This window comes from Mastomys coucha, unplaced genomic scaffold (assembly GCF_008632895.1).
Source record: "Mastomys coucha isolate ucsf_1 unplaced genomic scaffold, UCSF_Mcou_1 pScaffold5, whole genome shotgun sequence".
NCBI classification, from domain to species: Eukaryota; Metazoa; Chordata; class Mammalia; order Rodentia; family Muridae; genus Mastomys; species Mastomys coucha.
In genome coordinates this window covers 56,564,121-56,580,368 of record NW_022196911.1, presented here as the reverse complement: position 1 = coordinate 56,580,368, position 16,248 = coordinate 56,564,121, and the positions used below count along the sequence as shown (strand labels likewise).

At 47.4% G+C, this 16,248-nt stretch overlaps 2 non-coding genes across 2 annotated transcripts; both read left to right on the top strand.

The window, feature by feature from the left end:
- Window positions 1-14,813: 14,813 nt before the first annotated feature.
- Trnaw-cca lies at window positions 14,814-14,885 on the top strand. The gene has a single exon. It is a non-coding gene; the product is annotated as a tRNA-Trp (tRNA).
- Window positions 14,886-15,668: 783 nt separating this feature from the next.
- Window positions 15,669-15,775, top strand: LOC116079295. The gene has a single exon (XR_004113868.1). It is a non-coding gene; the product is annotated as a U6 spliceosomal RNA (small nuclear RNA).
- Window positions 15,776-16,248: the final 473 nt, after the last annotated feature.

Here is a 16,248-nt window from a genome sequence, read left to right as displayed (position 1 = left end):
TTCTTTCTTTCTTTCTTTCTTTTTTTTGGTTTTTCAAGACAGGGTTTCTCTGTGTAGCCCTGGCTGTCTTGGAACTCTGTAAACCAGGCTGGCCTTGAACTCAGAAATCCGCCTGCCTCTGCCTCCCAGGTGTTGGGATTAAAGGTGTGCGCCACCACCGCCCAGCTGCCTCTGGCTTTCTTTACTGACAAATCTCATACCAATTGGGGAGCAGGAGTTTAACATCAGAACCGCCCCTTACAGGCTTGTCAAGCTCTTTCAGAAAAACAACTACTTGTTCTGCTGTCTACACTAGATACAATGATTCTATTATAATTCCACTACAGGTACCTTGTTACAGGTCTGAAAAGGGCAACAGATCCTCTGCAACTGGAGTTACAAATGGTTGTGAGCCGCCATGAAGGTGCTGGGAATTGAACCTGGTGTCCTCGGTAAGAACAGCCGGTGCTCTTAACCACTGATATTGCTCCAGCCTCTGTGCTGATATTCTTAATAGCTAAAGAAGCAACATTAGTAATCCGATGTAAGAAATATCTAAATTATTCATCAGTGAGATAAAAATACATCTTAAGCATTCCATTCTACCTTCACTTTGTGGGTAACGGATCTAAAATAAAAGTTTTCCATAAGTCTTGGCTGTTAGTGGGAATATAAACTTGTGCTGCAGCATAGAAAGCAGTAGGAGGCACCTCAAAACCAAAAATAGAGCCACGGATTATCCATCTGGTCGTGTACCTAAAAGCTTTGGAGCCAGAGCCTCTGAGAGTCTATGCACAGTCATGCTTAGTGTTGTCATCAAGAGGGGAGGCAGCCCTGGCGTCCACTAACAGCGAGGGTGGTCAACCAATATGCAGTAGAATATCACTCAGCCTTCAGAAAGGGGGGCTCTGTCCCATGCCGCACGGGTGATACTTAGGGACATTATGCTAAAGGAAATAAAACACAATAAGAGAGAGGTCTTTGACTCTCATTTGGGAAGCTTCCCCAGAAGAGCAAATGGCACTTGTGTGTCACCCTGTTCTGTAGACTGTGAAGGCCAAGCATGACCACCTATGGCCAGTTGGGAGCCTTCTGAGAACATAAACCTACTCCCGGTGAGCTCACCCTCTGGGAGCTTTGGGAAGGGAGTCCACCTGAAATGAGCCTCCTTTTACCCTCTGACCTCTGGAGGTAGGGCAAGGCTTTCCTGTCTAGGTGATTCCCAGAGTCACCCACACAGTACCTGGTAACCAGAAGACCAGTTTCTTCTGTGATCTGTGTTAGTCTTCCCTGGCTGATAAGGTTGCTGGAAAGTTGGTTCAGGACAGTGAGTTCCTTTAGGTGGGTTCAGGCAGGTAGAGATTGCTTAGAGAAAGCTTCGCATGCCTGGTGTCTCCACAGACCTGGTGTTAAGGAGTGCGCACATCAAGAGGCTGTGTGTGATGTGCCATCTCTTGCTCTTCCTGAGGTGGATGCTTGAACCCAGTAATTTCCTTACAGATGTAAATTACTTTCTCAAATGACTTCTTCTTCTTCTTCTTCTTTTTTTAATAGCTGCTCTCAAAATAACCCTTTCAACATTGCCAGAAAAGACTGCAGCAGCGTGTTCTGGTCTCCTGCAGTCAGCAGGGCTGGCTGCTGAGCCCTCATGAGCTTCCTGCACTTTTGCACATGGATTCGATTCCCAGGCATCCCCAGCCTTCTCCGGCTTCCTCCGATTTTCCTACTTGTACTTTATGCTCAGTTTCATCATGATTTACTATCTATGTCTTAAAAGGACAAAGAGTTCTCAGGGAATCTCAGTGTATTTGGCCTTGGAGCCCACGCCTGCAGCAATAGGCATCTGTCTGTGGTGTGGCAGACCTGTAGACAATTTTGTCTAAGCAACAACGAAGTAAAACTGGGGCAGACAGAGTGAACCTTTCAGTTAAGAAGAGAAGCGGGTGAGGTTGCAAAGAAAGGGTCAGTGCTGCTGAGAGAAATCCAGGCTGCCCCAAATCAGGGGATGGAATAGGATCTTCCTTCTGTTGCTGAAAAGGTGTGAGGTCTGGTGATTTTCTGCTAATTAAAAAGATTGTGTGTGTGTGTGTGTGTGTGTGCATGTATGTGTGTACATGTGTCTTCATGAGTGTGAATAAGGGCACGAGTGTGCCATGACACAGGTGTGGAGAGCATTGGATGACACTTGAGGCCTTGGCTTTCTGATGACCCACAACCTTCTAGGGCATCTCTGGTCTCTACCTCCAACCTCCCATAGAATGCTGGGACTACAGTGTCCAGCCTCTTGTGGTTCTAGGAATTCGAACTCAGATTCTTAGGCATATTTGTCTGGCAAGTTCTTTTACTGTCTGAACTCTATGCCCAGCCTTGGGGAGGGTGGTTTTTTTTTTGTTTGTTTGTTTGTCTCTTTTGTATATTTGAAGAAAGGTTTTTCCTGTGTAGGATTCAGGTTTGAGGCCAGTTTGTCCTGGGGGAGCTTATGGCACCACCTTCCTCTTTGACTGTTTTTCATCCTTGTGGTGAGAGTAGGAGAAAGTATCTAAGAGACAGATACATTCACATCATCACCGAAAAAGACTGGGAGGTTTGTGGGTAGCAAGCTACAGATCAGCCTCTGAGATTCTCTCCATCTCTTGTTCCCACAGGTGTCCTGGCTCTGCCTTAGCAGGAGACAGCACAGCTTCTCAGAGTCCCAGCACCACAGGGGAAGTTGCAGTTTAAAGGGACATCTGTTCACAGTGCTCTGCCCCAGGTTGAGCTGGCTCAGACTGGGCAGTCATTTAAACACAGGGAAGTGAAGGCTCAGCCCTGACGAAAGGACAGTCACAGTGACAAGGACAAATTCACCATTCCAGCTTCATTTTTTAAAAAAATTAGATTTTGTACAACTCTATTCTGGACAATTTGCCTATAGTGAGCAAATTCAGATGGCATATTCTGTGTTTTAATACCAGATTTCTAAGGTGGATGTGAGCAGATCAGGGCTTCCAGGGAGGGTGGATCTCCCTCTCCCACAACTCCCAAAATGTGAAGGAATTAGGAAAGAGGCTGGGTATATCTTATAGTGTGTGTGTGGGTGCTCTTAGGGGGTTGGGAGGGAGGACTCTCACCTCCAGCGTGAAGAAGAGAAAGTTGGAGCAGGAGAGATGGCTCATCTCTTAAAAGCACTGGCTGCTCTTGATAGAGGTCTTGGGTTCAATTCCCAGCAGCCACATGGCAGCTCACTACTGTCAGTAACTCCAGTCCCAGGGATCTGGTGCCCTTTTCTAATTTCTTGGGGGACACTGACCACAGAAGGTGCATAGAACAGACATGCATGTAGGCAAAATACTCATACACATACAGTTTTTAAAAATGAAAAAAAAAATCTATTAGAAAATCTCAGCGTGTTCCCTGTTGTGGTGGCTATTCTTGGTAGTCAACTTGACTACATCTGGAATTAACTAAAACCCAAATGGCTGGGCAAACCTGTGAGGGAGGTTTTTTGTTTTTTGTTTTTTCCTTTCTTGTTTTGTTTTTTTGTTTTTGTTTTTGTTTTTTTGTTTTTTCGAAACAGGGTTTCTCTGTGTAGCCCTGGCTGTCCTGGAACTCACTCTGTAGACCAGGCTGGCCTTGAACACAGAAATCCGACTGTCTCTGCCTCCCAAGTGCTGGGATTAAAGGCGTGTGCCACCACTTCCTGGCAGGATGAGACACTTTTAATCTGGATCTTTGAGATAGGAAGATGCATCTTTAACCCAGATCCTTTGAGGTGGGAAGATCCACCTTTAACCTGGGCCATTCTTTCTGGCAGCCTGTATACATAGAAGGAAATTTGCTCCCTCTCTCTGCCTGCTCTCACTAGCAAGCTCATTTCTTCACTTTCATTAGAGCCTACTTCTTTGGGATTCCAAGGTATGCTGAAGATCACCTGAGAAATCCAGCCTCTTGGACCAGTAGATAGCAGGCAGCCAGCCATTGTTGTACTGGTGGGACCACAGTCTGTAAGCCATTCTACATAACCCCCTTTCTCTCCCTATGTATAGACTCATTCTATAGGTTTTGTTTCTCTAGCAAACCCTGACACATGTCACCATGGGAACCATGCTTGGTGTGTAAAGGATAGGGTTTCCGAGGAGGTCAGACCTCTGATGGACCTCCATGGCCTTTGCTGTGCTCTGGGGAAGAATACACTGGGCTTAGGGACTTTTCTTAGTTACTGTTCTAGTGCTGTGAAAAGACGCCACAACCAAGGCAACTCTTATAAAAGAAAGCACTTAATTGGGGTCTTGCTTACAGTCTCAGAGGATTAGTCTGTGAAAGCCATAGTGGAGAGTTAAGAGCTTTAAACTCTGTTCTGTAGTAGCAGGTGTGGGCATGGGGCACGGAGCCTAGTGTGGGCTTTGGAAACCCACCCCCAGAGACATACTTCTGCCAGCAAGGACACACCGACTCCAACAAAGCCATACCTCCTAATTCTTCTAATCCTTTTCAAACAGTCCCACTAAGGACTCATTCTGTTTCATATCTGTACAGGTATGAGCCTTGATGGATGTACTGGCTGGTTTTGTGTGTCAACTTGACACAAGCTGGAGTTATCACAGAGAAAGAAGCCTACCTTGAGGAAATGCCTACATGAGATCCAGCTGTAAGGCATTTTCTCAATTAGAGATCAAGGGTCGGGGGGGCCCATTGTGGGTGGTGCCATCCCTGGGCTGGTAGTCCTGGGTTCTATAAGAAAGCAGGCTGAGCAAGCCAGGGGAAGCAAGCCAGGAAATAACATCCCTCCATGGCTCCTGCATCAGCTCCTGCTTCCTGACCTGCCTGAGTTCCAGTCCTGACTTTCTTTGATGAACATCAATGTGGAAGTGTAAGCTGAATAAACCCTTTCCTCCCCAACTTGCTTCTTGGTCGTGATGTTTTGTGCAGGAATAGAAACCCTGACTAAGAGAAATGGGACACCCTGTCTGAGCCCTCCAGATTCACCAAGAAATTCGTGGCATCTCCTGATTAGAGGGGATGGAAAGTCAGTGGGATAGAGGGTGAGAGGTGTCTGTTCAGCTTTAAGGCCATTTCTAGACCATGTCAGCTGGGCTGTGGTCCAGCCCAATATCATAGCTGCCTGCTGGGACATGTGCAGGTTGTGTGAAGTAATCAGAGGCAGACTGTCATTGCAATGTGCTAGAAGATGTGGGGGCCATAGTGATGCTGCTGCCTTTCCTGGAGGCCTTTGACCTGAACCTATTCTGTATTTTTGATGCAATCTATGGGAGTTTGAAATACTCCAAGCTGAGCCCTGTTTGACTTGGGAGCAAAATACCAAAAATCAGGTTCCCTGAGAAGTCCCTCAGCAGATGGGATCATCTCTGCAGCATACCTGCTCAACACCGGAAGTCCCCAGAGCCCAGGCATATTGGCCACAGCCTAGAATGGATGGTAGAGCCATAGAACCACATGGTCCTAACTCTATCCTGAGCTCAGAGAGAAGCTTCAGGAGAGGGAGATGCTGGACATTTCTGGGGCCAGCTCAGACAAAGGTCTGCATGCCTTCCAGTCCAAGAGAGGACAGAGGGCTCAGCAGATGGACACTGGAGGAAGCTTCATGACCTGTGTCACTACCCACTGGGCCAGCCAGGGAATCTGTAAGCGATCCTGTTGGGAGAAGGCAGAGCCCCACTGAACAGAGACTGGAGGGTTGCATCTCTGAGGGGCACGGGATGCATACACTCTTGTGCACTTTCTCCTCCACCCGTGCAAGTGCCTGACTCTAAGTCCCTGAAATGGTTTGTCTTTGGGGGGGGGGGGTAGCCAGCACAGCTGCACCTCTGCAGTACAGACAGTGACCTAGCACATCCTGTAAGTAGAGCTGCCTCCACCTGGTTTCCCCCACATCCCTATCCTGCAGGAGTAAGGCTCCTGTCCCCACAGTGGCCTGTTCTTTCACCAGCTCTGAGGAGGCTTGGCCTCTTCTAGAATGTTTGGAAAACGATACACCATATTCTCTGTGAGGGAGAGCTTCCCTCACTAGCGCAAGGTCACTGCATGTTCCCTTGCCCAGCTGTCTTCTGTCATTTAGAACGGTTCACATGCAGTCCCTGCTCCAGTTGGTACAAGCCTGAGGTGTCCTAGTTTGCTTTCTTTCACTGTGACAAAGACCTCGACCAAAAGCAACGGAGCGAGGAAAGCGTTTATATCTGGCTCACTCATCCTGATCACTAAGGGAAGCCAGGGCAGGAACTCAAGCAGGGCGGCAACCTAGAGGTGGGAACCAAAGCAGAGACCACGGAGGGAGGGACACTGCTTACTGGCTTGCTTTCAGGCTCACAATCGGCTAACTTATACAGTCCAGGTCCAACTGCCCAGGTTTGGTGCCTGCCACAGTGGGCTGGATGCTCTCACATCAATCATCAAGAAAATGTCCTACAGGCTTGTCTAGAGGCCAATCTGATGAAGGCAATTCCTTAGTTGAGATTCCCTCTTCCCAAATACAACTAGGTTTGTGTCAAGTTGACAAACAACAAGAAGCAAGCAACAAGAACCTAACCAGCCCAGAAGGCATTTCCCTTTTGGGTGCTCACCCGAAAGTGGCTGTGAACATCTTTGTATATGTCATTAATGGAGGTAAAACAGCAACACAGCATGTGGTGACCGAGAACTTCCCATCATCCCTCTAGTTTTGGAAGACTAGAGGCAGAATCTGTGCAGGGTCACATGACCAGGCGAGGCCGTTAGGAAAGAAGTCTGTTGTTGCTCCTGCTCACTCAGCCTCACTCAGCTGGGTGAGGGCTCTTTTGTTCGACCCACATAAAAAGCACCGGCTTAAGGGCTATGAGGACAAAGTCCTCAAGTGCTAACCAGTCTGTCCTCAGGATGTCCAAGCGGCAGGCAGTGGGCACAGGAAGTAGAAGAGCATGGCGCCCTCTAGTGTTACAGTCTGGTTCGGGCCTCAGGTACCTGAAAAGATCGCCCTTGACAGTAGCCAGAATGAACAGTTCTCATTCTGAGGTCTGAGATCCTTCTAACAGACCTCCAAAGGAAGAACCCTTCTCTGGCCAAGGTGGAAAGAGTTGCAAGGTTACTTAGAAATCTCTTTGGCTTGTGAAGTGTTGTGAAAAGATGTTTTAAATAGCACTGGCTGGGCTGTACCTTTGGGAGCCAGGGCACTTCCCATCGTTTTTTTCTGAAGGTGTCCCCATAGTGAAACATCCTTTCACATGTCTGCTTTAGCAAAACATCCTTTCACCTGTGTGTCCCAGCAAAACATCATGTGACATAACTGACTTCCCAATGAAACCAGGAGTTTCCACTTCACACCCCTCCCCAAGTTTCAAGCTCCCAAATGTATGCACACAGAAGAGCTAACGATCTTTGGGGCTCTGGGGATCGTCAACCTGCAAGTCACTGTCTCAGCCCAGTTAGTGAGAATGGCAAGGGAGTGTCTGTCTCCCCTGGTCCTCACTCACTGATGTTTGAGTGCCAGGTACACCTGGGCTCCTGCATCCGAGAAGTTTGGTTGTATTTACCACTCCACTCCAGACTAAACCCCACCCATCCCGACTTTCTGCTCTCTCTTGTTTTTAAAAAATAATTCATAGACTACAGTTTGTGCTGCCCATATGCTTTTGTGAGGGAGCCATCCAATGGCAGACCAGGAACCACATCCTTACAGAAACTTACTTTCCACTAGAAACTGTTAGCTGCCAACAGCGCCTGAGTTAGAGGTAAGGCTCGTGAGACATCCCTTTCCGTGCTAGGATGCAGACTGGCTTGATCTTGTGCAACCACAGATGCTAGGTTCATGGATGCTGCAGTTCTGTCATGTCCAGAAGATGCTGTTTCCTTCTGATGCTCCCCACGCTCTGTCCCCTCTTCCATGGTGGTCCCTGAGTCTTGGAGGGAGTGTGATTTAGATGTTCCAATGTGGCTGAGCGCTCCACAGACTCTTACTCTCTGTGAGCTTTTGTGTTAACTGCCATCCACTACAAGAGTTTCTCTGACGAGGTCTGAGAGCCGTCCTGTGGGTACAGAGCTGTGAATTTACAGGGAAGTTGGATACTATGTCCATTTAGCAAGATCATAGTGGGGTCAACATTATGGATCTCAGAGATCAAGGCCAGTCTGGTCTATAGAGCAACCAGGGCAGTCAGGACTGCACAGAGAAACCCTGTTTCAAAAAACCCAAAACTAAGTCAAACCAAACCAAACCAAAAAACTCCATAAAAATTCATGAATCAGGCCTGGCATGCAAGCAACCCTGAGTGCCATTCCCAACTGCATAAAGATAAAGCCTGTTCCATAATGGCACAAGCCTGGATTCCCAGCACTAGGAAAGTTGAAGGGAGAGGATATGGAGTTCAAAGTTAGCCTCAGCTACATATTCAGTTAGGCTAGTCTGCTGTTTCCCCAAAGCGGGGGAGGGGGATTAAAAAGAGCCGAGAGAGCACTGAAGTGTTGTCAAACTGAATGGAAGCCAAGGCAGAAGTCTATGTGGCTTTCCAGTAGGGAGTCACAGTGAACTAAGTCATTTAGAGAACCCAGATTAGGGAAATGCCATACCTCACTCCTCTATCCCTGATTGGCTTTGGACCTTTGAAGTACTAAATATTTGAAAGTCAAAAATTGTTCTCCCTGGGACCCATCCTCACATTTCTATACACAATACAGCATCTTTTAATTTTACAAACATTTTAGAGTTGTGTTGTGACAGAGTTGGGTTGTGACTGTTTCCTGTGGGTTAGACAAGACCATTCTCAGCTTGAAGCAAAGCAGTTGAGACCACACCCACGGGACCATCAACTTCCCGTGTGAAAGGAGAGAAGTTAACAAGGCTCACGCAGCACATGCCCACCCCTGTGATATACAAACGGTTGACAGTTGCCAGGAAGGGAGAATGTGGTGGTCTACCAGCCCATAAACTATACAAGTTTCTGCTCGTAACTCCTCCCCCATGCTCCCAATGGTGGATCCGATACTTTGATCTATTGTTGAGTCCTGCTTGGGGGATCCGACTTTTGTTTAAGTATCTTCAGTAAGTAGAACAAGTCGAAACGTTGGCCAAGGAAATTTTGGTGACCTATCCAGGGTCACAGGGATAGGCTAGCAGCCTGCCCTGACACAGCCTCTCCAGCTCCCTTTCTCTCGGCCAAGTGGTTCTTCTTACAGCACATCTGCCCTCTATGACTGAAGACACTGGAGGCCCACACAGTTAAGTTAGGGTCATAGGTACAAGGCTCTCCGTTTCTCAGGCTGGAAGACAGTTGTTAGGGGCTGAAAGAGACAGCACCGCGTTTCGTGTGTTGATGGAATTCCAGAGTCCTATCTTTTACGAAGGCTTCCTGGGTTAGTCCACACTCACTGTCAGCTGCATGGTATGGAAGCATGGCCGGTAGGCTTCAAAAAGTGCAGGGCTCAGACCTCCAGTCCAAAGCATCTCCCAAAACAGGTTTTGCCAAAATTATTACACATGGTAAAGTTGGGAGAGTCACACATTACTTGGTGACAACTAGGCCTTGCTAGCTGTGCCCCTGGCTGTTCCTGAACAAGAGACCTTTCCCCCCAGGCACCCATGTCCCCTGTGATGCTCCAGTCTCTTAGGATCTCTGCACACACACGACAGTCTTCTAGCTGGACACATTCTGCTAGTCACCTTGGTGCTACTGTAACAAAATACTTACCTAAGCTAAAGGGAGGGGAGGTTTCTTTGGGCTCATGGTGTTGGTCATCATCAATTGGCCCTGTTGCCCTGGGCACATCATGGTTGGGACATGATGTGCTACCTGTTCACCTCCTGGTGACAAGGAAGCAAAGAGACAGAAAGTGGTCAGGGCTTAAATGTCCCCTTCATAGACACATGCCAATGAGCTAACTTCCTTCTGCTAGGCCCCACGGCCCAAAGATTTCATCACTTCCTAGTAGTGCTGCAGATTAGGGATTGCAACACATAGTCCTAAAAGAGATCTATGAACCTTCCAAAACCACTTACTTAGATTTACATGAGTTGACACTGACCAACATCATCGGGAAAGCAAGCCCAGATCACAGAAGCTGGCAAAGCAGGGAGGACTGAGAGGAAAGACAGACTCATTAGTTTGTGCTGTTTGGTTTTCCCCTTTTTATGGGTGGAGGATAAGGCTCAGTTAGGAGAGCGCTTGCCTAGCCTTCATGAACTCACAGTTGAGGTTCCCACTTCCCATGGACCAAAGGGATGATAAAACAAACAAACAAACAAAAAACCAGAACCACAGAGGGAAAAGCCTGAAAACGGACCACACACTAGATGCTGAGGCCATTCCAGATGTGCCCCTCGGATCTTCCTCCAGGGAAGAGCTTGCTGTAGGTACAAGGATGGTTGTTAGTACCTGGGCTCCAGCTGTTAATCTACTCCCTCAACTTCCAAGGGGTCACCTTCATCTAGGAGCAGCTAAGCCGTTCCCACTCCCACCAGCTGGCACAGACCTGGCCAGGTGTGCCTTACAGCTGTCTGCTTCCCTGCCTATGTGGCTCCACATGCATCAGTCCTCCAAAACACTCGAAAGCCCAGGAGATGCTGCTGGGAAAATCCAGCGTGCAGTGAGTGGTGAGACGTTGTTGCTCAGTGGGTCAGTGTTTGTGTGTCTGGTGTTTGCAGAGGCAAAAGGAGGATGTCCAATGCCCCAGAACTGGAGTTACAGCCAGTTGTGAGCTGCCATGTGGGTGTGGGGAGTTGAACCCTGGTCCTAACTCATAGAGTCATCTCTTCAGCCCTCTTATTGATTCATTAGTACATATTCTCTAGAGAAAAACAAAACAAAAACTGGGACAGACACATTTAAAACGTTTGTCACCCTGTGATCTCAGAACCAGTTTGCATTTTTTAGTTTTACACACAAAAATATTGATTCCCTGATCTCTCTCTCTCTCTCTCTCTCTCTCTCTCTCTCTCTCTCTCTCTCTCTGTGTGTGTGTGTGTGTGTGTGTGTGTGTGTATAGGTGCTCATAGACACCAAAGGTGTCAGATCCCCACAGAGCTGGAGTTACAGGCAGTCCTTTGCAGCTACTGAGCCATCTCTCCAGCTCTGCGTTCCCTTAAAAAAAAAAAAAAAATATATATATATATATATATATATATATACATACATACATACACACACACACACACACACACACACACACACATATATATATATATATATATATATATATATATATATATATATTCCTTTGTTGTGTGTCCCTGATAAAGTCTTGAGACACAGGAACCTGGAAAGTTTGGTGGGTACCGCTGGGCTCTGAGCCAGTCTTCCAAAGCTGAAGAGTCGAGCAAGCTGTGGTCTGGGTTGTTCATTTGTCTTTCTTCTCTGGACTCTTTCTCACTCGGGTTCCTCGAGGACCCAGGGCTGCTGGGTCCCCAGAGTACCACACCCACAGATTTCCTCACGCCATCCGCACTCATTGGCATAGTCCCGATCTTCCTTATCCCTTTCCTGTCCCCGCTCCCCCCACCACCCCCACGGGGTGACAGGAACTCAGATGCAGCTCCTAGCTCACCATCTCTGTGGTGAGTGCTGCCACCTACAGGCTCAGGACGCTCCCTCCCGTCTCGTTAATTCTGATCCCCACTTTTCTGCCAACATACGTGTTTACTTCTGGTGCATTATACCCTAGTTGCTCTCCGTTTCTCCTTATTCATTTAGTGTAGACGGTCCTATTCCAAGTGTGTGGCAATAGTTTTTTTTCCCAGGGGGGAAAAACCCACATTGTCTTGAGCATTAGATACAAAGAAAGCAGCCTTTCTCACTGCACTTTTAACCTGAATGGCGATTTAAAACAAAAACAAAAATGAAAACATAATAAAAAGCCATTCAGATAAGCGAGCCTCTTCTCTGAATCTAGTATAAGAATTTTTGGGGTGTTGTAAAAATTTGTTTATTTGAGGTGGGGGGGTGGGGCCCTGTGGCCTGGATGCAGTACCCAAGGACACCAGAAGAGGGCGACAGATCCCCTGGAACTGGAATTGCAGGGCCATGTTAGCCACCTAATACAGGTGTTGGGAACTGAACCCATATTCTCTGGGAGAGTAGCACCTGCTCTTAACCCCAGCCCCAGGTTTTCTTGGTTGTTTATTATGTATTTTTTCAAGTGTCTTAGGCAAGAAACCTCCTTTTCACTAAGGTAAAAGAAATAACTTCAGAGATGCTCATGGCTTCAGTTAGAAGAGACAAGGTTGGCAATTGTTTTAAACTCTAGCCAGTGAAAGAGTGAGGACAGAGGATCTGGGGACTAAAGCCAGTGTCTTCGATCTCTGTGTCTACACCGAGGTTTGCCTGAGGATGTGTGGGTTTTCCAGACAGGAAGGAAGGACACTCTAACCCGACTAGTCTCTTTGAAGACTCTGAGAGTGGATGAAAGGGGCACTTCTTCCTCCACCCCAGAGATACTGATACTTATTTCTATTCTTGCTGTCTCTTGGACCACATGCTATGGTACAGCTTCTAAGATTAAAATAAGGCTAGCCAGACATGGTGGCTCACATCTTTAATCCCTGCACTCAGAAGGCAGAGACAGGTGGATCTCTATGAGTTTGATGCCAGCCTGGTCTATATAGTGAGTTCCAGGATAGCCAAGGCTATGTAGAACCTGCATTTAAAGAGAGAAAGAGAGAGAGAGAGAGAGAGAGAGAGAGAGAGAGAGAGAGAGAGAAAGCAAGAGAGAGAGAGAAGAAAAAAAAAGGTTGATTCTGAGAATCCAACAAATCATGAGGATCAAAAGCTTCTAGCCCTGTTATTTCTACACAAAACACATTCCTCCTGAGGAAAACGTCTAGACTCTCAGGGCCAGTTAAGAATCCACATTCCCACCGGGTGGTGGTGGCACACGCCTTTAATCCCAGCACTTGGGAGGCAGAGGCAGGCAGATTTCTGAGCTTGAAGCCAGTCCGGTCTACAGAGTGAGTTCCAGGACAGCCAGGGCTATACAGAGAAACCCTGTCTTAAAAAACCAAAAAAAAAAAAAAAAAAAAAAAAAAAAAAAAAAAAAAAAAAAAAAGAATCCACATTCCCAAGCCAAGCAGTAATGGCGCATACCTTTAATCCCAGCATTTGTGAGGCAGAGGCAGAGGCAGGCAGATCTCTGAGTTCGAGGTCAGCCTGGAGTCTATATATGCCAGTCTATATGCCAGTCTATGATAAGACAGCACGCAACAAAACGGAGTCTGCCCCTAAAGTTCCCCAAAATAACTGAATATCAAAATGTGCGCCCACTTCAATTTTTAAAAAGATTTATTTATTTATTTTATGTATTTAAGTACATATGTCACTCTCTTAGACATGACAGAAGAGGGCATCAGATCCCATTAGAGATGGTTGTGAGCCACCATGTAGTTGCTGGGAACTCGGGACCTCTGGAAAAGCAGTCAGTGCTCTTAATCACTGGGCCATCTCTCCAGCTTCCACTTCATTTTTTTTTTTAAATTCAATTTTATTATATGGTGACATTATTATTATTTTTTATTTCTTGGCATGCCAATTTTAGATTTAACATTTGGTGGTGCACATAAAGGTGGTGCACACCTTTAATCCCAGTACTGAGGCAGGAAGATCTCAGAGTTCAAAGCCAGCCTGGTCTACAGAATGAGTTCCAGGATAGCCAGGGTTACACAGAGAAACCCTGTCTCAACAAACAAACAAACAAACAAACGAATGTTCCTGAAAAAGGAATCCCATAGCAACCCACAGAGACCAGAAGAGGGCATCAGATCTTCTAGAACTGGAGTTACAAATGATTGTGAGCCACCCACAATCATTGTTAGTATTGTCCAGAATACTAACAATTTGCTCAGGATGGGAATCATTACTAAAATCTATGTATCTGTATCTAATGTTAAATTTCGTAGTTTGATAAAGTTTTTAATCATAGGCCCCCAGAGAATGTTTTTTTTGTGTGTGTAAACAACATTTTAAGGTTTTATGAAACATTTAATAGATATCATTTTAGTAGATTTTAAGATGGTAAGAGCATCTTAGTTTATGAGTATGTATTTATTGGACCTTTCAAAACATCCAAAAACATATGCACATACGCATGTTTAAAGTACACACGTTAGTGCTGCTGTTTGGGCATTTGCCCTTCGTGACAATTAGGATACTTTCTGCGTATGATCTGTGTACGGGGATACGTACGGGCCACAATTCGGACGAAGGAACAACGCCGGGAAATAATAGCCATGTTTCCGTCTTACTACTACTATTCCACATACTGTTCTTTCCTCTAAGAAATGTTTATTTATATCGTTAATAAAACTGCCGCGCTCTTTCTTGTGTCTCTAGCCCTTCGCTTGGGCGTCGCTCTCTCGAGTCCCCACGTTTCTTCCTGCGGGGTCGGGAGTGGGACGGGACCGCGGACTGGCTTCCCTGGTCCCGGCACCGGCCTGGTCGGTCCTCGTCATCACGAACCGCGCTGCCCGATCCCCTGCTCACCCGCCCCGGGATACCCCTGGCCCTCCGCGGAGGCGGCCGCCATCTTACAGGGCGGGGCCCGCGGCCGTGCGGCGGCTGTCAATCGCGTCCCCCGTCCCAGTTCCCGGGAGGCCCCCAGTTCACAAGCATCCCTCAGTTCCCTTTCGGCGTCTCCTCTCCCGTGAGTGTTCCCCCAATCCTGTGTGCCCGGTGGGTCACCGCGAGAGACGGAGGGGGAAGAGCCAACTGTTTGTCGCCGAGCGATAGCTTGACATCCTCCCGGCTGCCGTTCGGCTCGGAGCCGCGCCATCCTGACCCCCTCCTCCGCCCGGGAGAGCGACAGCGCTCGATTCTGAACCCCGGAGCCCAGGAACGAGCCGGTGAAGCGAGGCCTTTAGCGACACAGAGTCGCAAGTTCGCTGTGACCTCGTGGCGCAATGGTAGCGCGTCTGACTCCAGATCAGAAGGTTGCGTGTTCAAGTCACGTCGGGGTCAAGTTAGGTTTTCTTTTTTTCTTTTCTTTTTCACCGTCAACCACGACAGAATAGAGTAAGTACCAAATCATAAAGAAGAAATTAGATCAGTACCGGATCAAACCGCTTTTTTCACGCCATATAAGACAGCCCTCCTTTTTCTCTTTTTTGAGACTACGAACATTAGAATGCTCGGGAAAGCGATGACTCCTGATGACCGACAGGAGGTGCTGCAGCTACAGCCCAATCAAGGTGGGACCTAGGGGAAGGTGCGCTGACTCAGCCATGGTTTGATCCTCGGATTCCGCCCATGTCTCCTCCAGTGACCCGGGCTTGTGTGAGCAATCAACACGGAGCCTTATGCTTTAATATAGATCTCGTCTTGTTTGCCTTGAACTTAATTTTCTCCGCTCCCTACTCTAAACCGCTCTTGGACTGGAGATGACTGTCTTTCTGGTGGTCTTCATCTGTGGCCCATTCTCACCCCTACAAGCCCAGTACAACCATTAGACCCGGATGTTCGCTTCATTTTTGTTAATAGCTTTGTTTTAATCTCCCCCCCCCCCCGGGAAGATTAATGTAGAAAATAAAAGCAGGCTGCATTGAAATTATGAATACAAAACTCAATTATCTTTTATTTAAAATGCTTGGTTCAGCAACAAGGACCAGAACTGTTTGAGAATTTTTAAAACTTTTGAAATGTAGGCTGCCTTCATTAGGATTAAATAGTAATCCTAACACCACCTAACACCTGGGATGAAACACCACGACCCAAAGCAACTTGGGAGAAAAGAGTTCATTTCGCGTGCTCGCTTCGGCAGCACATATACTAAAATTGGAACGATACAGAGAAGATTAGCATGGCCCCTGCGCAAGGATGACACGCAAATTCGTGAAGCGTTCCATATTTTTTTCTGGAAGTACCCAAGCTAAAGGTGTGTGCACTGCGGGTGAGCAGCCGGGCCCGAAGTCGCATCCTCAAGGCTGGGGGTAAGATCCTCACCTTTGACCAGTTGGCCCTGGAGTCTCCCAAGGGCAGAGGCACTGTGCTCCTGTCTGGTCCTCGGAAGGGCCGAGAGGTGTACCGACATTTTGGCAAGGCCCCAGGAACCCCACACAGCCACACCAAACCCTACGTCCGTTCCAAGGGCCGGAAGTTTGAGCGTGCCAGAGGCCGAAGGGCCAGCCGAGGCTACAAAAACTAACCCTGGATCTTAACTGTTAATAAAAAAGCTTTGGATGTTGAAAAAAAAAAAAAAAAAAAAAGAGTTCATTTCGCGCACAGTTCCATATAACAGTTCATCATCACATAGGGGCAGGAACTCACACAGGGCAGGACCTGGAGGGAGCTGATGCAGAGGCCATGGAGGGGAACTGCTTACTGG